This window comes from Callithrix jacchus, chromosome 10 (assembly GCF_049354715.1).
Source record: "Callithrix jacchus isolate 240 chromosome 10, calJac240_pri, whole genome shotgun sequence".
NCBI lineage: Eukaryota > Metazoa > Chordata > Mammalia > Primates > Cebidae > Callithrix > Callithrix jacchus.
The window spans coordinates 21919633-21936382 of record NC_133511.1 but is presented as its reverse complement, the minus strand read 5'-3'; the positions used below and the strand labels follow the sequence as shown (position 1 = coordinate 21936382).

The 16750-nt window shown below is 39.3% G+C and overlaps 1 long non-coding RNA gene across 17 annotated transcripts in view; it reads left to right on the top strand.

Moving 5' to 3' along the window:
* Positions 1–16750, top strand: part of LOC108593745 (uncharacterized) — a 363338-nt gene that overhangs the window by 137526 nt on the left and 209062 nt on the right. For 2 of the 17 annotated variants that reach the window (XR_013523111.1, XR_013523112.1), the window contains exon 1: positions 3768–3955. The exons of the other annotated variants lie outside the window; for them this stretch is intronic. This is a non-coding gene — a long non-coding RNA (uncharacterized LOC108593745). Of the gene's footprint in view, positions 1–3767; positions 3956–16750 lie in introns of those variants that run through there. 17 annotated transcript variants of the gene reach the window in all.

The following is a 16750-nucleotide window of genomic DNA, read 5'->3' as shown; positions in this document are numbered from 1 at the left end:
AAGCAGCAGACATCCTCTTCAGTTAATTATACCTATTGAATTGTTTTTTCATTTCTACAAGCATCCCAATATTTTCTATCCAGACCGTGCATAGGTAATGAACTTGATGTCTTAATAAAGCTTGATATTTGGCAGCAATTATTTTAAGCTCTCTCATCTATTGTCTGATTTCATTAGTTAATGATTGTCATGACAAAGTAATAGAAGAGGTCCTTTAAAAATACTTCTGTTATTGCAGATGTCAAACATCAATTACCACAAAATTTTATCCCAAGACCAGTAGTATTTTTCTCACTTCAGGCCTCGTCATTATTTTCATTTTATGATGTAAATATTTTTTCTTTAGACTTGAAGCTCTTTTAGGGCAATTTCTTTTCCCTATAGCTCCCACCTACACTGTCTTATGAATATTATACTGAAAGACAAAATATATTAAATGAATAATTAGATATTTTTCCCCTTTATTGCAAACACAGGGAACACCTAGCTGTGTTATTCCTACTTCTCAGCAAAGGTGTTTCTGATTCACTTCTAGATTTCTTCTTGGAATTTTAAATCCTTTTTTTTTTTAACTCTCAAAAGATGGTGCTACCATTGGCAACTAAGATTGGGAAAGACTGGTTGCTGGTGGCCAATTCACTTGATACAGCTCTTCCAGTAGTGATATTTCCCTTTGTATTGAAATACGTAATTGCAAACAAAGCGAGGTCCCAGACCATACTATTTCCTTATGTCTTAACATGGAATAACATATTCAAATCTTAAGGCATTATTGTTATTTTTGTCAACAATAATAATAACTTCAGTTGTGCGCTGCTGCACAGTTTATTGAGAGTTCTATATATAGTGTTTCATTTAATTTGTACAATAAGATTGCAATTTTTTCTGTTTTATTTTTTTATTTTTTTTTTGAGACCAGATCTTACTCTGTTGCCCAGGCTGGAGGGCAGTGGTGTGATCATAGCTTACTGCAGCCTCCACCTCCTTGGGCTCTAGCTATCCTCCCACCTTGGCCTCCCAAGTAGCTGGAACTACAGGAACATCCACCACATCTGGCTAACTTTTAAAAATTTTTTGGGGGAGACAGAGTCTTACTATGTTGCTCAGGCTGATATTGAACTCCTGGCCTCAAGCGATCCACCTGCCTGGGCCTCTCAAAGTGCTGGAATTACAGGCCTGAGCCACTGTGTCCAGCCAAGATTGTATTTTTATTGCTGGTTTATATTTGAAAATGTAAGGATTGGGAGGAGAAAGGTTAGCTATCATGTGCCACATAGTTTACATACATTATCTCACTTAACTCTCATAGTAGCCCTTGAAGTAAGCAATAATATTTCTATTTTACTAATAAAAATTTGAGGTTCAGAGGTGCTAACTAGTATATGATAGAATCGAAATTCAAACTCTGGTTTGTCTGGCAATGAAACCTATGTTCTTTCTGCTACACTAGTGGTTGATCGAACGACCTTGTAATCCTAATCTAGAAGAAAGAGTCTACTTTTTTTTATGACTGCTGTTACTGTTTATGAACTTCCAGTGACATTCAAATCTAGACATGCACATGGTAATAGAGGACATCTCAGGCCAGCCTTTCTTTGCCTCATCCTTCCCACAGAGAGCTCATCCTGTGTGTTCCTGGTCCTCTGTCTCTGGTGATAAATATGTAGTATCCAGACATCGTGTTGCATTGTTATGTCTGTCACTGTTTGCATAAACTCAAACCAATGCAATAATTTGGAATGGGGCTGAGCTCCATTAGCATTCCACAATTCTTTCCCTGCCTCACCCTTTCTAAACCCGATTCCTCAGTGCAGATCATCACAGAAAACCAAGATCAGATATGCAGTAGTTCAGGATGGCCTAGGAAGTGAAGAACAATGCCTTTCCTTTCAGATACTCTAACCTGAATTTCAGGGATGTTTGTTCCAAAATTCTAAAAAATGAGAATTTGACTAGACCTCTCATGGTATGAGTGTATTGCAGAGAATCTTGTGAAAAAAGAGTAAGAATAAGCTCACTCTCGACAAGACAATCTGATCTTCAGATCTTAATAACTCTGGTTGGAAGATAGAAACTCTAGTGTTCATTTTTGGGTCAGGGAGTCATTGCTCAATATGCTAAGAGAATTCATTTTCCTTGAGTGTTTTTCCTTTCAAGTCACGTTTTACTGCTGGAGTTACTCAGCGAATTAATAGGTATAGAAATGCAAAGCTCTTTTCTTATTACATTCTATCGATCTGATTGCAGTGTCATTAATTGAAAGACTAGGAAAATGTGATGGATAGTTCAGCTCAGGATTCTACATTTGTTTTGACCCAGATCTGTTGGAAGAAAGCTGCATGAAACTGACTGAAAGAAGCCTTTTGGTCTGACATGAATTATTCTTTCTTTGTCAATCCATGTGAGAGCATTATTCAGTCCTAGTGAGATTTACAATGTGAAATTGTAAACTGTTTCTATTGTTAAAGGAAAATCAGAACTCAGAATGCTTATTAGTAGAGTTAGAAATAATCCGTCCTGTAACTCTCTTTTATAGATTACTTACATATGATATTTAAAAAAAGCCTAATTCTGACACAAACTCTGACTCAAAAATATGGAAGATGGGCATTTTGTTCTTCATTTTAAGTGATTTTGTTTTGCAATATAGTGGTTGTGAAAAATTAGTTTCATTCATTTCCATTCAGTCCATTTCTATTCCAGAAGTGCCTGAAACTAGAGATTGGTATGTGCTTAAAGACTGTTTTTTATGGTTATTTTCTTTTCTGATGGTTTGACCTGCTATTTCTTGGATTTCTCTCGTAAGTTTAAATTAACTTGAGAATTTTGTCTGTGTATAGATGTGTCCACATACATATTTGATTAGTGCTTTAATGCAAAAAATTTAAAGGAGGCTTTAAAAATTTTTAATCCTCCACATGAAGGGAAAATTCCCCAGATCAGGCAAGAATATAACAGATTATGCTTAATTTGTTTGCAAAAGCTGAGTTGTTCCTTTCTAGTTTATCACATTTTAAAGAGCTGAGCAATTTTTCTGTTGTGTTTATTATTTTAAATATTTGAAGCTTGAAATGAATGTGAGTAATACTCAATTTTAAAGAACATTTAAATCTAATGTAAAACATTATCTGTTATCTCCTGCTTTTAACAGACATGTTAAAAAGTTTAATACATGTTATTAATAATAGATGTCCTGCCAAGTATTTTTATCCTTTGTCTACAGTGTTTGAATTGTCTTTGTCAAGGTGCGATTTCTTTTTCTGGTCATGCTTTTGGATGACAGAATAAGTCATTCGTGGAAAAATAGGAAGTGAGCAAATTGCCACACGGCATGACCTCATTCTAGAACACATCTTGAAAATGTATTTAATGCTTTCTGAGCACAGAGACAATGGATTGTGGTTTGGGGTCCTCCTTCCTGACCTTTGGCTTGGTGAGAAATGTGGGTTGCTTCCTCTGCTCATCAGCTACTCTCAGAGTGAAAAAGAGGCTGCACCCACGTTAGGAAGCAAATGCTGTTGATGAGTGCACAGGCTGCCTTCCCCATGATATTATGTCTAAAAATACATCCACAGAGAGGCAGGCATATGCTCGCGTCTTGGTGTGAAGGAGCTCTCGCCTGTGTTTCTTGCTATACCCGTCTAAATTCTGGAGTGAGGAGTTAAATTATTCCAGAAACCCTGCCAGTTTTTGATTTGCCATTGTCTCTGGTTCTTCGTTGCCTTTGAATGGGACCCTTGATACAAGGCTTTCATAGACCAGCCGGTGCTGATGGGGTCCGGGACTTGCCGATGGTGCCTGCTCGTTCCTGTTGTGTTCTATCTGAGGCATGATTTTCTTTCCTTTTTGGGAGGTAGAGAGCACGGGGCAAAGGTTGCACCTGACACATTAGAACTCCGTTGTCACTGCTGTGGCTGTTATTCCCCTCAGCAAGAGCCAAGGAGCAAACAGGACGGTGGGTCACCTCGCCAGCTATTTAGCACCATTTCCTTTCTCTTCCTCAACCTTGTTAGAATTTTCTCTTTCTTAGGTGACAGGGTTTGATGGGGGTTCCTGTGCCTCCCTCTCTACCCCTGCTTTATCTTGATAAGGACTTGCTTTATCCTGATTTCTAACACCTCTCCTCATTATGAAAGCTTGCTAGACTCTCATTCCCAGTCCCTGCAACTCAGTTTTTATGCTCTATTGTTTGGGTTTTCTCTTTGAGTGTTAGTTCCAAATTTCTCAGCTTCTGCGGTTACCTCACAAGTTAACAGGGGTAATATTATTGTCTGAGCTACTTTCTTTAGGAAGAAAAAAAATTGCTCTTTGGAGTAATAGTCCCAAGAAAAGGAATGAGTAGCAGAGGGAAATGAGGTGGTACTGTTTTGTCGCTTTTACTACAGCTTGGCTGTGAATACCTGTGCTCAGGTGAGATTTTCTGTCGTGTTTACAGAGTTAGAGAAAAATGTTAACCTTCATGATATTTTCCGTATCTTGTTTGAAAATCATTTCAATTCTAAGAAGAAGTGCAGAGGAAAGAAGCATTGCTTTCCATGCACTAGAAAATAGGGACAAAAATCACAGATGATATCAGATGCAAAGTACATCATTCCATTTGCAATGATTTATATTTAAAAGTGAGCGAGATCAGCTGTTACTTATGCCACCCTCTTTCTTCTTGTGTATTCAAGTTAGCAATATTTTAATGTTCTTGAAAACTGAAAGGCAGAGCATTGTTTCTCAAAAGGGTTGATTGTTTTGAGGTTTCTGTAAAACGAGATAAAAGAAGTCTTTATTTTGTTTCAGGTGGTTAGCCCAGAATGTATTCAATACAAGCTAACACAGATGTATAAATGTAAGCCGGTACTCACAACACGTGCAACTAAACACACACAGCCCCCCACACAAACCCCCTCAATGTTAGCCAAAATCCAGGTTGGAGTCTAAACCAAAATCATTTCATTTATGGAGGAAAATTAGTCTTCTTATATGCTTTTCTTCAGCTAAATATTTAACTTTCCTTTTTTAAAAATCACAATTTTCTTAGTTTCTTTCATAAAAACCACTAAAAGGAACAAAGAACTCTACTGTATAGTTAATTTCAGTTCTAGTGGGAGTTGATTCAAAGGGTACCTAGATCACATATACGATAAACCCTTTTTTTGTCAGCAGGCACTTTTTTTTTAGTTCAGCTTAATGCATTTTATTCTCAATGACGCCAAAGAAACATATATGTCTTAGACGCTCCATACCAAATTATGTGGTTGGATACATTAATAATCCATAACATTACATAGATTTGAGGACTAAACACAGATAAAAGCAGAAGAAGGTGCTGTTATTTGTAGGCAGCAAGTTTCATGATCCAGATGCTGGAGTATTTGCATGTTTTTCCACCTTTGTTCCTTCAGAGGCATTGGAGGTCTCAGCTATTGCTGACTAATTGATAGTTGTAGTAACTGCTATAGGCTTCTTAGATTAAAAATGCATGCAGACGTGTGTCTTGGTTCAAATATTAAGAAATGCACACTCTCACTTACTTACACAGGCAGAAAGTCTTCATAGTAACAGAGGCGTGATGGAGATAGCATGACATAAAACAGAGGAGTGAGAGAGAGAAAGGGAGAGATGGCTGGCAGCAAGTAGACTTCTGCAAACGGTTCTAAAATTCATTTGCAAATTCAGAAGCCTTCAGAACCATCCAGCAATTCAAACGCTCTTTTTATTTCTTCTCTGCGGGAAGCCTCCATCCAGGCTTTTTTTTTTTTTTTTTTTTTTGCAAAAAAACCCCTCAAAACAAAAAAAAAAAATCCCCAAAAATGGAAAAGGTGAGAGCCCTGCCATCTTAGCTCAGAATTCATCTGATTTCCTTTTTTCCCCCCTGCCTTGTATTCCTCATTCCATTGTCCATGCATCGGATGGCAGCCGCCCTTGCTCTTGAATGCAAGTGTCGCAGCAGGGGCAGAAAGGGGGTTGAGGGAAGGCATTGTCAAAGCCACGGTTGTCTATTGTTTCTTCGCTTTCACTGCACTGTTTTTTTTTTCTTTCCTGTCCTAGTGGCCTCTGTCCAGGAGGAGGGAGAAAATTGCAAGTTAGTAGAATGGTGGAGGCTTTTTTTATTGCACACTGTTTTGATAAAGAGCTCAGAAAAAGAGTCTACAAAATTAGCAAAAACAGCAAAAGTGGAGGATTCTGATGGGAGATCCAGGGGAGGCTTTGGAGTCTTGTTTGCTCCAGCCTACATGCCAAAGGCACTTTCTTCGGAAGGACTTCAGTGGTGATATTTGCTTTCCTGTTGCATTTTCATTTTTAAAAAGTCACAAGAAAAGTCTTATTCATCTGTCAAGCTTTCCATTTGTTTATTTTGTTCAGTGCAACAACTAGATGGATATTTTAAGGAAGGCCAGGTCTGCTGTTTGTAATTTGCTCAAATGTTGAAATCAGTTTAGCTTAAATCGGTGATTGTCTTTTTCAGATTTTTTATGCTTGCATGTAAAATTTGTGTGGTAACTTTCTGATCTGTAGGAAAAAAAGGTTTGACTATCCTTTGTGTGGCTAAGTCTGGGAACTATGTTATTTTGTGCCGTAAACATAGCTGTTCTTTTGAATGACATTTATGCATGAGTGATTGTCTTCTAGGAACGGGCCAACTCCTGATGACTCCCAAAGTTTTCAAAGGTTACAGAGTTACACCCTCAAGACAGATTTTTAGGAAAGTATTTCAAATGGGCATTTGACATGACATGAAAATGTGGGGATCTCTTCCAGCAATTTTAACTTTATGCAGTTTATGTTTCTTCAGATGAATAAAAGTGATTAAAACTGATTTGGCTTGAAAAGAATCAGTGGAACAGATTAAATTTGAACTCCATCTTCAAACAATTGTGCTAAAAAACAAATTTACACATTTTACAAACTTAATTTTGGCCTAGAAATATCGCATACCTATAAATGGTCCTCCATAGTTTTCTTCCTTCCAAATATTGTACTATCTATAATTACCAGAAAAAATTATTCTAAACGGATCATTTTTTTCCCTTAAGCCATATAACGTTTGGCTTTAGTCCAGAACTCTTCACTATATTCGGAATTTGCTAAGCATTCAGCATTTCCATTCTAAAATATATTTTTAAGTCAAGGAGGATATGTCTGCATGCAGAGGAGGAAATATTTTCTTTCAAGGAGCCTTTCCATTTTATAACACATGCTGGTGGGTTGATGTTCAATGAGAACTCATGATGTCTTTCTTTTCCAAATAATAATTGTTGTCTGTCTGCGAAGGTGTGGATAGAATTACCTTTGGGTTCCAGAAGAAAACACCCTAAATTAGAAGCCTGAGATCTTCCTGTATATGAACATCTAGTTTGGCATGCTACAAATACATCTCTCCCTTTCGTTCTCATTGCCTCGATTTAGGTGACTCTGGCCCAGCCACCCTGCCTCTTTCTTTTGTGAAAAGACATTCTGAAATGTCTTTAGAAAGCAAACTTCCCGAAGAAATGCAGAGCGGGCCATGGTTTGAATGCGAGTCTGAATTTAATTGCGGCCACCCTGGTAGTACACTGTTTAATTTCCAGCATGTGTCTGGATGATCCTTACAGCAACTCCAGGCCAGGAATTGTAAGCATGGAAAATTTATCTGTGATAAAGTTACATATTTTGTTGCCAAGGAATAGTCACTTGAGGCTGATTCAAAAGTCCAATTTAAACAAATGACTTAAAGCATGTGTGAAAGGAGAAGTTGGCATTGCTAATTTCTTCAGTGCGTTTTGGACAGAGAGAAATGGATGGTCCCACATTCTGATCAGTTATACTTTAATAAAGTGTGAAATGAAGGGGGAGGGCAGGAAATGGCTGAAATATTCCAAGACTGGGTAATATTTCCACCTTAAATGCTAGAAGAGACTAAGAGGTTAATGAAAAGCTGAGTCTCTATGGTTGAAGCAGTTAAAACAAGTTCTTTTTGCACTCATAAATAGTGTAGTTCTCCTAGGAGCTGGAAGGAATGCTTAAACCCATGAGAGAACAGATTTGGAGGGAGCCCCATCTCTTAGCCTGTATCCTCTGCAGATATTTAACTTCTGGAACAACTTGAAAGAAAAACTGATCTTGTGGCGAAGGTCCATCCCAAGACATTTTAAAAGCATAGGTTCAAGTTCAACCATTAATCCAAACATTTCAACAAGTGCCTGTAATGGCTCCAATAGATATAAAACTTGTAAGTTAGACTGAAGACCTAACCTTGGCATTTCTTAAAAATGGCCACCTCCAACATTTAACATGCTGAACATAATACAGTCAACTTTGTCTATAACTTATGTCTTTTGAGCCCTAAAAATACAAATATCTTTTAAAAAGAAAGAGAAACAGCACACATTCTGGAATTTTGGAAGAACATGAGGCAGAAGATCACATGTATTGGTAGACAGAAGGTGAAATAGGATGTAACCTTTCTCCTTTCTACTCATAATGCCCTCAGCCTGATTTAAAATAATCACTAAGATGGCAGCACACAGTCAAAAATACTAAATTTATTTTCAATGTTCCCTTAATCGAAAAAGTGTTCTGTTTCGAAGGCATGTCCCTGAGACTCTACACATAAGTAGCAGACACAGTTTTCAGAGCTACTACTTTTTAAACTTTTTTGGATCTCTTTTTTCCACTCTGAATTGGGTGGGCAAAGTCGAGCTTCCTTTTTCTGAATGCTGTCCACTTCTTAACTGTACAAGGCCTTCAGAGAGAACGTGCTCATTTAATTTACTTTCAGGCAAGTTTCCTGGTAGCACTCACACAACATGTGAAAAGTATCAGCAAAACCAAGACTTCTACAGTGAGAATCAACCAGTACAACAAACAATGCTTGCGATTTTGAGCAAGAAAACAGAAAACTTCTTATGGTTTGTTAAGTGAGCAAAGGATATGATTTGGATCATATCCAAAGGATCATTTGGATATGATATTTTATATTCAAGCAGTTGGGGTTAAAAATAAGCAAACATGCAAAATGAAGATCCTGTTATAGAGAATGTTCTGACAAAGTTCTGTTTTCCTCTCCAATATTTTTTTTAGTGTGTGGCAGAGGCAGGTATTATTTCATTCATATAGACTGACATTTGGAATTTCCCTGAAAAATAATTCTATCATTTTAACAGGTGGTGTGATAAGTAGATTATAAAACTTTCAAACATATTCTAAGAGAAGTTATGTGGTAATCCACAGCTGATACATATTTTATTGATATATATTTTTATATATTCATTCATATTAAAGGAATATATATTCATTTAATGTGAAGGTCTATGTAAAAGAGACAGTGAAGGCTTGGAGAAAATGCCCCATTACTTTTCTCTGAGTGTAAATCCGGAAGCATGAGAATAATATATGCAAAATACCTATTCCACAAATGCTGAAAAGAAAGTCTGTGGGCAGGAATATCTCAGATTAGCAATTCTTTAAGAAGTGAGCAATGCCTTTCTGCCCTTCTTCAATCCCATTTATTATACCCCCTTCCTTTGGGTCCTCTTGTTCTATCCTTGCCCCAACCACTGGCAAGGTAGAGCTAAAATAAAGCCTGGCAGGGAACACCAGTGCCCTTACCCATGGAGAGCAGGATATCTAACTATAAATCAAGAACTGACAGAGTAAATGTGATGTATTCATATTATTCAATTTCTTGAAGAAAACAGGTTATTGTTATCGTGCAAAACCTTTTCCCAAGAAATTAAAGTCATTTGACTGTCAATACCTATTTCATCATCATACTCCTGGAAGGGTGATTTTCTTTTTTTTCCTGACATGCATAAGAGAAAACTAAAGATTGAAGACAGTTTTGGGCTAAGCACAGTGGCTCACACCGTAATCCCAGCACTTTGGGAGGTCAAGGCAGGTGGATCATCTTAAGTCAGGATTTCGAGACCAGCCTGGTCCACATGGAAAAACCCTGTCTCTACTGAAAAATACAACAATCAGCCGGGTCTGGTGGCACACGCCTGTGCTCCCAGCTACTCAGGAGGCTGAGACAGGAGAATCGCTTGAACCTGGGAGGCGGAGGTTGCAGTGAGCCAAGATTGCATCCCTGCACTCCAGCCTGGGCAACAGAGCCAGACTCCATCTCAAAAACAACAACAACAAAACAAAAACAGTTTTGGCTTACCTAAGGTTAAGGAACATGTGGTGCTGGAGCATGTACTGAGGCTAAGACCTATGCTCTCTGATCCAGATCCTTGTGCTAGTGTGCATTACTTTTCAAGGTTGTATTTGAGATTTTATAGAAATGCAGCTGCTGCTCTGGGCTGCTTAATAGGACCTGAGACCTAGACTGCCCTTTAAGAAACTCACAACTAAATAAGAAAGCTATTTCAATATGATGCCTTTTGCTGGCTTCCGGCACCTCTTTCTTGGTGGAGAAAATAAACTTTTTTGCACATTTGAGACATTTTAAATACTTGTGAATTTTTATTTCTTTTATGTAAAACTGACAAAAGTAGAATGTAGGAATATTAGAATGGATAATATGAGATGTGTCAGAACTCCCTAAAATTTTTTTTTTTTTTTCCCACCATATACTAACCTGAAAAATGGCTCAGGCCTACAGGGTGTTGACCTTTACTGGGGCCTGGCCTTCTCTGACTAGACTAGTAAGTTTGCATATTCCACATCATCCCATTTTATACTAGTGAGTTTTGGTTGTATAGGGAGTCAGCTGGGACAATTCAAGTATACACCAACTTTTTATTTTCATTTAGTATCAGATTTTATAAGACTAATCTGGACGAGTGCCTCAATTCTTCACTTTATTTTCTTCTTGTCAATGGAGCCTTAAATACTGCATTGCAGCTGACCACATCAATGACCTCACTGCAGAGAGGAAAATCATCAATGCTAGATCACAGAATTTTGGAGTAATCAGGACTCTGGGGACTTTTAAATAAAATCATAAGATGTGAGTTAAAGTTCACTGATATCCCATGAGTTTTACTTTAAGTAAGAATTACAGTGTCATTATTTTTTGCCTCCAAGTAATTTCATACTAGACCTATCTGGAAAAAAAGTTAAAATTTTTTGACATCTCTGCGACTGTGATATATTATGATGGGAAGCGTGCTTCCATTCTTCCTCCCAGTTGATATGCTGTGATCAATGTTGAGCTTTTTTTTTTTTTTAATTTACATTAAGTTAATGTGATTTTTCAACTTCTAGAAAAACTGCCTTCTCATTGGTTGCTCATGAGCTAGCTTAATGTTTGGATATGGTCAGCTAAGTTATGCCCAGGCATTCAACAATGGTTGATTAATTTATAAATTTATAAAAGGATATTTATGTTATTTTATTTAGACAATGGAAAAAAAGCAAGCCTCTTTTCATGTTTATGCTTTTAAAAACATAATAATAAAACATGCTTTATTTTATGCTTAAAATAAAACACATCACACAGTAGCATTGTAACTATGTATTATGAATGCACTGAGCAATGACCCAACCCTCAGCTTTGTTGGAATGGCACTTGTCTCATGAGTAGGCATTATTTAAAATTTCCCAACATTTTCTTTCCATGTCCCTTTTAATTTTTAACAATTCCTAGACAAGTTTAATATGCCAATCTGGTGGATATATTGAGACCACAGGAGAGGAGGAAAGTGGCTAGTATGGAACCAGGTCAATGATCAGTGATAGATCCAACCTACTAGAGGCTTGACTGATCATTGCTAAAATATCAGGATACACACACACACACACACACACACACACACACACACACGACAACAAACAGAATTGGGGTACGGCCATTAAAGGACTAAACCCTTCCTTTCCTGAGAACACATCTAAGTGGAATACTCCATCCTCTCATACACAGGCCTAAACTTATTCAGAAATATTTAATAATAATTTGTCTATTGACAAATATTGTTTGAATGTTTTCTCAATTCTGGGCTGGAGGAAGATGCTGTCAAAAATTTGAAAGTGGTAAAAGATGCCCTAAGTGCACTTGGAGAGTTTATTATCTGCAAGGAAATTATAGTAAATTCAGTTTAGTTGTCCTGGAACACTGATGAGTACAACTGTCTGCCAGGCACTGTGCAATGTGCCATGGTAAAAGAGAGATAAAAACACTGTTGCTGCCCAGAAGGAACTTGCAGTCTAGTGGAAGGATACAGACTCATAAGCAGGTAATTTCCCAGAATGTGCTACATGTAGGGTGCTGATGTGACAGATGCAGCTCACTGCCACTTGTTAGGGCTTGGAAAGACTTCCTGAGAAGACGATGTGTAATCTGAATCTTGCCTAAAGAATTACTTATTTATGACCATTAAAACTGTGAAATGTTTGCTTCATGCTGGGAAGTTAAATGATAAGGCAGTGTCTGTCTTTGAGGGGGATTGTTTTCTAACTTAAGTGACAAGCAGGTTATATAACACCACATACACACAGAATGGAATAGGGTATAGACTATAACAGAGGTCTAAAAATTTTTTTAGGAGACCAAAGGAGGAACCCAGATCCTTTTGGAGGGAGTTAAGAAAGGTGGACCACCCAAGCTGCTATTCAGTGTACTAGCACTATGAATAGACTGATAGGAAGATATGTAAAGGAAGGAATGACTAATTCTGCCTGGAACTGGAAATCTCTTAAGACTTTATGGAAGAGGTGGCATTTGATCTGAGCATTGAAAATTAAGTGGAATTCTCCCAGGCAGGAAGAGTGAAATGAGAACAGAAGAAATCCCAAGAAGATGACATAGCATGCACCAGTGTTTGGGGTTGTGAAAGGCTCTGCTGTATTTAGAGAAACAAGGTCTACTTTGGTTTGGCTGGAACTTGTGGGGCATTGATAATGGTTTGGATATGTGTTCCCTCCAAACCTCACATTAAAATGTGATCCCTAATTTTGGAGGTGGGGCCTAGAAGGGGAGATTGGATCATGGAGGCAAATCTCTCATGAATGGTTTAGCACCATCTCCTTGGTGATGAGTGAGTTCTTGTTCAATGACTTCACATGAGATCTGGTTGTTTAAAAGAGTTTCAGACCTACCCCTTCTTGATCTTGCCATATGAGGCACCCGTACTTCCTTTTCTCTCCATCATGATTGGAAGCTTCCTGAGGCCCTTGCTAGAAGCAGATGCTAGCACCATGCTTATTCAATCTCTTTCCTTTTTTTTTTTTGAGAAACTGCTTTCCTTTTTTTTTGAGACAGAATCTTGCTCTTTTGCCCAGGCTGGAGTGCAGAGGTGCGATCTCGGCTCACTGCAACCCCCACCTCCCGGGTTCAAGTGATTCTCCTGCCTCAGTCTCCTGAGTAGCAGGGATTACAGGCACGTGCCACCACATCTGGCTAATTTTTCTATTCTTAGTAGAGTTGGGGTTTCACCATGTTGGCCAGGCTGGTCTTGAACTCTTGATCTCGTGATCCACCTGCCTCAGCCTCCCAAAGTGCTGGGATTGCAGGTGTGAGCCACTGTGCCCCAGTGCAAACTTCTTTTCTTTTCTTTTTTTTTTTTTGAGATGGAGTTTCACTGTTGTTACCCAGGCTGGAGTGCAATGGCATGATCTCGGCTCACCGCAACCTCCGCCTCCTGGGTTCAGGCAATTCTTCTGCCTCAGCCTCCTGAGTGGCTGGGATTACAGGCATGCACCACTGTGCCCAGCTAATTTTTTGTATTTTTAGTAGAGATGGGGTTTCACCATGTTGACCAGGATGGTCTCGATCTCTTGACCTCGTGATCCACCCGCCTCGGCCTCCCAAAGTGCTGGGATTACAGGCGTGAGCCACCGCGCCCGGCCACTTCTTTTCTTTATACATTACCCAGACTCAGATATTTCTTAATGACAACACAAATGGACTAACAGAAAATTGGTACTGGGAGTGGGGTGTTGCTATTCCTATAAAGATATCTGAAGATGTGGAAGTGACTTTGGAATTGGGTAATGAGCAGAGATTGGAAGAGTTTGGAGACCTCAGAAGAAAACAGGAAGATGTGGGAAAGTTTGGAACACACTAGATAATAGTTAAATGGTGTGAACAAAATGCTAATAGAAATATAAATAGTGAAGGCTAGGCTGACAAGGTCTGGGACAGAAATGAGGAAGTTATTGGGAATTACAGTAAAGGTCACCTGTGTTATGCCCTAGCAAAGAACTTGGCTGCATTGTGCTTATACCCAAGAGATCTGAGGAGCTTGAACTTAAGAGTAATAACCTAGAATATCTGGTGAGCAGCAAAGCATTCAAGACCTGGCTGCTTCTAACAACCTGTAATCAGATATAGGAGCAAATAAAGGACTTAATTTTGGAACTTTAAGATTGAAAATTTGGAGCTTAGCTATGTGATAAAGAAGTAAGCAAAGCATTTTCAAGAGAGAAATACAAGTGGTCTGTGGAACAATCACTTGCAAGAGAGACTTGCATGACTAAAATGGAGCCAGGTGCTAATATCCAAGACAGTGGGGAAAAGGACTTGAAGGCATTTCAGGGATCTTCAAGGCAGCCCCTTCCATAACAGGCCCAGAGTCCTATGAGGAAAGGATGATTTCATGGGCCAGGCCCAGTGTACTACTGCTCTATGCCACCCTGGGAAGATGTTCCTTGCATCCTAATCATTTTGGCTCCAGCCTCAGCTCAAAGGGCCACAGGTGCAGCTCAGGTCAAAAGCTCCAGGAGGTGCAGGGCAGCTTCCCCACGTTAGGCCTGCAGGTGCACAGAATGTGAGAGTGAAGGAGGCTAACCAGCTTCCATCTAGATTTCAAAGGATGTGTGAGAAAGCCTGGGTGCCCAGTCAGAAGCCTGTTACAGAGGCAGAGCCCCCACAGAGAGCGTCTACTAGGAAAGTGCAGAGGAAAAATGTAGGGTTAGAGCCCCTACATAGAATTTCCACTGGGGCACTGCCTAATGGAGCTGTGGGAACAAAGCTGCTGCCTTCCAGACCCAAGAATGGCAGCTTACATTCTGAGCCTGGAGAAGTTGCAGACACTCACCTCCATCTCATGAGAGCAGCCATGGGGGCTACACCCTCTAAAAGCCATAGAAGTAGAGCTGCCGAAGGCTTTGGGAGCCGACCCCTTGGACCAGTGTGCCCTGGATGCAGGATATGGAGTCAAAGAAGATTATTTTAGAGCCTTAAGATTCAATGACTGCCCTGCTGGGTTTCAAACTTTCACGGGGCCGGTTGCCCCTTTCTTTTGGTCAACTTCCTCCTCTTGCAATGGGAATGTCCACAAAATGCCTCTACCATTATTGTATCTGGGAAATAAATAACTTGATTTTGATCTCATAGGTTCTTAGATAGAAGGATCTCATATTCAGATGAGATTTTGGACTTTGGATATTTGAGTTGGCCTTGGAACATGTTAAGACTTTGAAGAATCGTTGAAAATGGATGACTGAATTTTGTAATATGAGGACATGAGATTTCAGGGGTCACGGGAAAATGATATGGTTTGGATGTTTGTCCTTTCCAAATCTCATGTTGAAAGGTCATCCCAAATGTTTGGCAATGGGGCTTAGCGGGGGATATTGGGTCATTGGCACAGATTCCTATTGAACGGCTTCGTGCAATCCCTTTGATGATGAGTGTTCTTGCTCAGTTAGTCCACATAAGATCTGGGTGTTTCAAAGAATCCGAGACCTCTCCCTTCTCTCTCTGAGTCCCATTCTAGCCATGTGATGTGCCTGTACCCCCTTCACCTTCTGACATGACTGGACACTTCCTGAGATCTTTAACAGAAGCAAATGCTAGTGCCATGCTTCTATTTTTTTTTTTTTTTTTTTGAGACAGAGTCTCACTCTGTTGCCAGGCTGGAGTGCAGTGGCACCATCTCAGCTCACTGCAACCTCTGCCTCTTGGGTTTATGCGATTCTCCTGCCTCAGCCTCCTGAGTAGCTGGGACTACAGGTGCACACCACCACACCCAGCTAATTTTTGTATTTTTAGTAGAGATGGGGTTTCACCATGCTGGCCAGGATGGCCTTGATCTCTTGACCTTGTGATCCGCCCACCTCGGCCTCCCAAAGTGCTGGGATTACAGGCATGAGCACCCAGCTGCTATGCTTCTATAGCCTGCAGAACTATGAGACAAATAAATCTCTCTCTCTCTTTTTAAATAAATTACCCAGCCTTGTGTATTTCTTTATGCAAATACAAATGGACTAGCAAAGGCATGGAAGCAATTGAAGAAAACAAGGTCAAGAGAGTGGCCTGGAGCAGGATGTGAAAGCCAGGCTGAAGAAAGACAATGAGGAGCCTTTATTGATTAACTGGAAGTTTTGAAAAGTAACTTGGGCAGGAGGGACCGGAAAGATTGGAAGGAGAAAGATTAAGACAGTGATTCTCAACAGGAATGGAAAATCTATAAGAATAACCTGAAAAACTTTTGCAAAATACCCAAGCCTGTTTTTTCCTGCACTCTTCTGTCTTCTCCTTCAACCACACTTCTGATGTGATACGGGGTTATGGGAAGGTAAGCATTTTGAAAAATGCTTGCTAGGCAATACTGACAATTCCTTCCCTCTACTATTGCTTGAATTTAGCCAAGAGGTACTTAAGTAAGGCTGTGACAATGGAGGTGATAAAAAATGGATTTGTGAGACACATGAGTTGGAATTACATAAGATGGATTGGATGAGGGTGTAATAAAAAGGAAACATGACAAACAGGTGTTTAGTTTAAGTAACCGAGATACTATAAACTGAAATAAGCCCAAGAAGAGGAGTAGGGTTTCTGGATATAATTGTGGATTCTACTTGATACAGGCAGAATTTGAAGTTACTATAGGCA